Consider the following 7,592-nt stretch of genomic DNA (forward strand, 5'->3'; position numbering starts at 1 on the left):
TAGAAGGACTTGAAGCATGTCATAAACTTCGTTGATAATCTGACAGAGATAGCACAGCGTATGAACGCTGGACTTTGGATGGGATTAATTAGACCTATGGTGCACACACTGAACAAGACCAATTGTGTGCACAGAACACTGGTAAAAAGTCTTATTTTAATGTTGATGCATAAACTATATATATCTTCAACGATATGTTACAATTGGTTTTTATTCTACATATCAACAGAAATTGCCCCCTATAACAGTTCCAGGATCGATTTCCCGGCGTGGTCGAGTTACACTTGTGCCTGCTAATAACGCCAAAGTGATTGCAAGGTACTGCATTTCCCGCAGAAATGGAACCATTCAAATTAAAAAGTTCTTGCTTCTCGTGGCAATGCATCCATATTGGAAAATTGGAGACACTGTTCTACTCATGCTCTACCAAGGCACAGGAGGGCTCTTCCTTTTCATTGACGAGATGCCGAGTCACCGTGATCAAGCTGCTTCCAGCGGATAGTTGTGGTTGTTGGCCCTCAGCCTCTTAAAATGTGCTAGCAGTTACTATATATGTTAAGTATGTAGATATGGACCATATGGTTGTTGGCCCTTAGCCTCTTAAAATGTGATAGTTTTTACTATGTTAAGTATGTAGATATGGACCATATGGTTGTCAAAACCGTGTTACGAAGATCCTCCTTTTGTCGAATAGTGTAACCACTATATATATGTTACTCAAATGTTGTTACCCAAGTTCATAAATTTTCATGGAAAGTATTAGTATCGTACACAGTTCATTGAGTTTAAGCGTGTGCCGTCCAGAAGGTATTTGCATATTAACTGTCCATATTGCAAATTCACAAACATGTTAACATAAGGAAACGTATGTGTAACACACTAATCATCGCGCACGAGTACTCGCAGACGCATCGTGTGCGATACACCTAGCCACCACAAGCAACTAGTTTGTAGAGACGTCATCGGGTTCTTGATTCTGCCGCGCCCGCACTGGTTCCCGCGGTGGGGCCTGCATCGTGGGGGTGGCCCCCTCCGTACAACCAGCAATGCGAGCCATTGCTGTCGCTTGGGGAGGCCATGGCGGGCCAGCCTGCTGTGAGCTCCCATCCTCGACAAAGCCAATCAGGATTTGGATGGTGGCTCGCCACTCGTCCATCTGATCGGCTGCCGGCGGGAACCTCAGTAGCAGCTGAGCCCGTGCCATGGCCTCCGTAGCGGTGCTTGGCATGGGTGATGATGATGTGGACCACACCGTCGCTCAGCTTCTAACAGTGCCGGTGGCGACGGCATCGCTCCCTCGCTGTTGCGAGCCGACCACTTGGATGGCACAGTGACGTGGTGAAGGCGCTTGAGGGCCAGCGGCTCTGTTGGGCACAGTGGCTCGATCAACCCGCTCCGGGAGAGGCGCACGCGCTGCGGTCGCGCCCGTGGGAGGGCGGCCGGAGGGCGGCAATTCGCCCCGGACCGGGAGCCACCACCGTGGCTGTGCCCTTCGGCGAGGGGAAGGGGCACATATGGAATAATGATACGACTCCAACGTATCTATAATTTTTGATTGCTTCATGCTATATTATATTCTGTTTTGGATGATTAATGGGCTTTGTTATACACTTCTATATTATTTTTGGGACTAGTCTATTAACCGGAGGCCCATCCCAAATTGCTGATTTTTGCCTATTTCAGAGTTTCGCAGAAAAAGAATATCAAACGGAGTCCAAACGGAATGGAACCTTCGGGAACGTGATTTTCGGAAGAAACGAGATCCAGAGGACTTGGAGTCTATGTCAAGAAATCAACCAGGAGAGCACGAGGCAGGGGGGTGCGCCTACCCCCTGGGCGTGCCCTCCACCCTCGTGGGGCCCACGTTGCTCCACCGACGTACTTCTTCCTCCTATATATACCTACGTACCCCCAAACAAACAGAAGCATCCACGAAAACCTAATTCCACCGCCGCAACCTTCTATACCCGTGAGATCCCATCTTGGGGCCTTTTCCGGCATCCTGCCGGAGGGGGCATTGATCGCGGAGGGCTTCTACATCAACACCATAGCCTCTCCGATGATGTGTGAGTAGTTTACCTCAGACCTTCGGGTCCATAGTTATTAGCTAGATGGCTTCTTCTCTCTCTTTGAATCTCAATACAAAGTTCTCCACGATTCTCGTGGAGATCTATTCGATGTAATCTTCTTTTGCGGTGTGTTTGTTGAGACCGATGAATTGTGGGTTTATGATCAAGTTTATCTATGAACAATATTTGAATCTTCTCTGAATTCTTTTATGTATGATTGGTTATCTTTGCAAGTCTCTTTGAATTATAAGTTTGGTTTGGCCTACTAGATTGATCTTTCTTCCAACGGGAGAAGTGCTTAGCTTTGGGTTCAATCTTGTGGTGTCCTTTCCCAGTGACTGCAGGGGCAGAAAGGCACATATTGTATTGTTGCCATCGAGGATAACAAGATGGGGTTTATATCATATTGCATGAGTTTATCCCTCTACATCATGTCATCTTACTTAAAGCATTACTCTGTTCTTTTGAACTTAATACTCTAGATGCATGCTGGATAGCGGTCGATGTGTGGAGTAATAGTAGTAGATGCAGGCAGGAGTCGGTCTACTTGTCACGGACGTGATGCCTATATACATGATCATACCTAGATATTCTCATAACTATGCTCAATTCTATCAATTGCTCAATAGTAATTTGTTCACCCACCGTAATACTTATGCTCTTGAGAGAAGCCACTAGTGAAACCTATAGCCCCCGGGTCTATTTTCCATCATATTAATCTTCCGACACTTAGCTATTTTTATTGCCTTTTATTTTACTTTGCATCTTTATTATAAAAATACCAAAAATATTATCTTATCATATCTATCAGATCTCACTTTCGTAAGTGACCATGAAGGGATTGACAACCCCTTTATTGCGTTGGTTGTGAGGTTTTTATTTGTTTGTGTAGGTGCGAGGGACTTGAGCGTGGTCTCCTACTGGATTGATACCTTGGGTCTCAAAAACTGAGGGAAATACTTACACTACTTTACTGCATCACCCTTTCCTCTTCGAGGGAAAACCCCTTTACGCTATATTTTTATTCACCACATGATATGTGTTTTGCTTGGAGCGTCTTGTATGATTTGAGTCTTTGCTTTTTAGTTTACCACAATCATCTTTGTTGTACACACCTTTTGAGAGAGACACACATGATTCAGCATTTGTTAGAATACTCTATGCGCTTCGCTTATATCTTTTGAGCTATATAGTTTTTGCTCTAGTGCTTCACTTATATCTTTTAGAGCACGGCGGTGGTTTTGTTTTATAGAAACTATTATTTTCTCATGCTTCACTTATATTATTTTGAGAGTCTTAAACAGCATGGTAATTTGCTTAAATTGGGAAATTAATCCTAATATGCTAAGTATTCAAGACTAGTAAAAACTTTCTTATGAGTGTGCTGAATACTAAGAGAAGTTTGATGCTTGATGATTGTTTTGAGATATGGAGGTAGTGATATTAAAGTTGTGCTAGTTGAGTAGTTGTGAAATTGAGAAATACTTGTGTTGAAGTTTGCAAGTCCTGTAGCATGCACGTATGGTAAACGTTATGTAACAAATTTGAAACATGAGGTGTTTTTGATTGTCTTCCTTATGAGTGGCGGTCGGGGACGAGCGATGGTCTTTTCCTACCAATCTATCCCCCTAGGAGCATGCGCGTAGTGCTTGGTTTTTGATGACTTGTAGATTTTTGCAATAAGTATGTGAGTTCTTTATGACTAATGTTGAGTCCATGGATTATACGCACTCTTACCCTTCCATCATTGCTAGCCTCTTCGGTACCGTGCATTGCCCTTTCTCACATTGAGAGTTGGTGCAAACTTCGCCGGTGCATCCAAACCCCGTGATATGATACGCTCTGTCACACATAAACCTCCTTATATCTTCCTCAAAACAGCCAGCATACCTACCTATTATGGCATTTCCATAGCCATTCCGAGATATATTGCCATGCAACTTTCCACTGTTCCGTTTATCATGACACGTTCATCATTGTCGTATTGCTTTGCATGATCATGTAGTTGACATCGTATTTGGGGCAAATCCATCGTTCATAATTTTTCATACATGTCACTCTTGATTCATTGCCTATCCCGGTATACCGCCGGAGGCATTCATATAGAGTCATACTTTGTTCTAGTATCGAGTTGTAATAATTGAGTTGTAAATAAATAGAAGTGTGATGATCATCATTCATAGAGCATTGTCCCAAAAAAAGAGAAAGGCCAAAAAAGGGAGGCCCAAAAAAAGAGAGAAAATAAAAAGGAACAATGCTACTATCCTTTTTTCCACACTTGTGCTTCAAAGTAGCACCATGATTTTCATGATAGAGAGTCTCTTGTTTTGTCACTTTCATATACTAGTGCGAATTTTTCATTATAGAACTTGGCTTGTATATTCCAACAATGGGCTTCCTCAAATGCCCTAGGTCTTCGTGAGCAAGCAAGTTGGATGCACACCCACTTAGTTTCTTTTGTTGAGCTTTCATGCATTTATAGCTCTAGTGCATCCGTTGCATGGCAATCCCTACTCCTTCCATTAACATCAATCGATGGGCATCTCCATAGCCCGTTGATTAGCCGCGTTGATGTGAGACTTTCTCCTTTTTTGTCATCTCCACATAACCCCCATCATTATATTCTATTCCACCCATAGTGCTATATCCATGGCTCACGCTCATGTATTGCGTGAAGGTTGAAAAAGTTTGAGATTACTAAAGTATGAAACGATTTCTTGGCTTGTCATCGGGGTTGTGCATGATGAGAGCATTCTTGTGTGACGGAAATGGAGCATGACTAAACTATATGATTTTGTAGGGATGAACTTTCTTTAGCCATGTTATTTTGAGAAGACATAATTGCTTAGTTAGTATGCTTGAAGTATTATTGCTTTTATGTCAATATTAAACTTTTATCTTGAATCTTTCGGATCTGAATATTCATACCACAATTAAGAGGGTTACATTAAATTTTTTTTTGCCAAGTAGCATTCCGCATCAAAAATTCTGTTTTTATCATTTACCTACTCGAGGACGAGCAGGAATTAAGCTTGGGGATGCTTGATACGTCTCCAACGTATCTATAATTTTTGATTGCTTCATGCTATATTATATTCTGTTTTGGGTGATTAATGGGCTTTGTTATACACTTTTATATTATTTTTGGGACTAACCTATTAACCGGAGGCCCAGCCCAAATTGCTGTTTTTTTGCCTATTTCAGAGTTTCGCAGAAAAAGAATATCAAACGGAGTCCAAACGGAATGAAACCTTCGGGAACGTGATTTTCGGAACAAACATGATCCAGAGGACTTGGAATCTACGTCAAGAAAGCAACCAGGAGAGCACGAGGCAGGGGGCGCGCCCTCCACCCTCGTGGGGCCCATGTTGCTCCACCGACGTACTTCCTCCTCCTATATATACCTGCGTACCCCCAAACCAACAGAAGCATCCACGAAAACCTAATTCCACCGCCGCAACCTTCTGTACCCGTGAGATCCCATCTTGGGGCCTTTTCCGGCGTCCTGCCGGAGGGGGCATTGATCACGGAGGGCTTCTACATCAACACCATAGCCTCTTCGATGATGTGTGAGTAGTTTACCTCAGACCTTTGGGTCCATAGTTATTAGCTAGATGGCTTCTTCTCTCTCTTTGAATCTCAATACAAGTTCTCCACCATTCTCGTGGAGATCTATTCGATGTAATCTTCTTTTGCGGTGTGTTTGTTGAGACCGATGAATTGTGGGTTTATGATCAAGTTTATCTATGAACAATATTTGAATCTTCTCTGAATTCTTTTATGTATGATTGGTTATCTTTGCAAGTCTCTTGGAATTATCAGTTTGGTTTGGCCTACTATATTGATATTTCTTGCAATGGGAGAAGTGCTTAGCTTTGGGTTCAATCTTGTGGTGTCCTTTCCCAGTGACTACAAGGGCAGCAAGGCACGTATTGTATTGTTGCCATCGAGGATAACAAGATGGGGTTTATATCATATTGCATGAGTTTATCCCTCTACATCATGTCATCTTACTTAAAGCATCTGTTCTTTTGAACTTAATACTCTAGATGCATGCTGGATAGCGGTCGATGTGTGGAGTAATAGTAGTAGATGCAGGCAGAAGTCGGTCTACTTGTCACGAACGTGATGCCTATGTACATGATCATACCTAGATATTCTCATAACTATGCTCAATTCTATCAATTGCTCAACAGTAATTTGTTCACCCACCGTAATACTTATGCTCTTGAGATAAGCCACTAGTGAAAGCTATGGCCCCCGGGTCTATTTTCCATCATATTAATCTTCCAACACTTAGCTATTTTTATTGCCTTTTATTCTACTTTGCATCTTTATTATAAAAATACCAAAAATATTATCTTATCATATCTATCAGATCTCACTTTCGTAAGTGACAGTGAAGGGATTGACAACCCCTTTATTGCGTTGGTTGCGAGGTTTTATTTGTTTGTGTAGGTGCGAGGGACTTGAGCGTGGTCTCCTACTGGATTGGTACCTTGGTTCTCAAAAACTGAGGGAAATACGTACGCTACTTTACTGCATCACCCTTTCCTCTTCAAGGGAAAACCAACGCAGTGCTCAAGAGGTAGCAAATAACCCCTTAGCTTGTACCACATGGAGCATGGCCACCGGGATGTTGTTGATGCTGCTCTCCTCTGGTGCCTCCTGCTCATTCTTCGGCCACGGGGGAGGTGGTGACAACGCCGGTTGCGCCGACCGCATCCTCTGCAGCGCCCACATCCTCATGCACCTTCGCGTCCCCCGCAGTGTTAGTGGATGCGGGTGGCGGAGCCTTCAAGGTGGATGGGTGAGCCGAAACACCGGGTTTCTTCTTGGGCGCCATAGTCGATGGCACCGTCTGTCGGCATCCTGGGAACGGGGGTGCCTAGACTTGCTTGCCTGCGGCCCACGCCGTGGCTCCATTGACGGCCCTGTACGGCCCAGCTTCAGCAACAACAACCCAAGATCCTCGCGAGGGGCCAAGCCTTGCGAGGCGGACGACACCAAGACCTCCCTGAGGGGTGACCTCACTAGGCTGGCTCTCGAGGAGCGGAGATATCAATGCAAGGTGCACCTCGCGAGGTTCACATGACGTGAGCCATGACGACCAAGGCCAGGCGGGCGCCAGCGGGCGCAGTGTACCAGTTTCCTCTTTGGCGCTAAGGAGGCAAGCGCAGGCGCAGGGTCCCGAGGAATCAACTAAAGGTTTTCATATCGGTGTAATGAGACCAAGACCGCCAGGATGACAGGATGGAGGTCATCGCGGAGCCCACTACAGGGTCACAACCAGAGCCTTTTGCAGGCGAAGACTACTTTTGTCAGGATAGCTTGTACTAGTTGCCCCCTTCAAATTTGGCCGTTGTAGGATCCCTTCCCGTCTACATTTGGGAAGAGGACCAAGGCCACTATATATAGGACTTAGCCACCACCATAGAGGGGGACAGATCATTCAGATCATCCACACACCCACCAGCTCATCGAGCTCAAGAACACCTCACCTCCTGAGGCTGTTCAAACACT

Source organism: Aegilops tauschii, chromosome 6 (assembly GCF_002575655.3).
Source record: "Aegilops tauschii subsp. strangulata cultivar AL8/78 chromosome 6, Aet v6.0, whole genome shotgun sequence".
NCBI lineage: Eukaryota > Viridiplantae > Streptophyta > Magnoliopsida > Poales > Poaceae > Aegilops > Aegilops tauschii.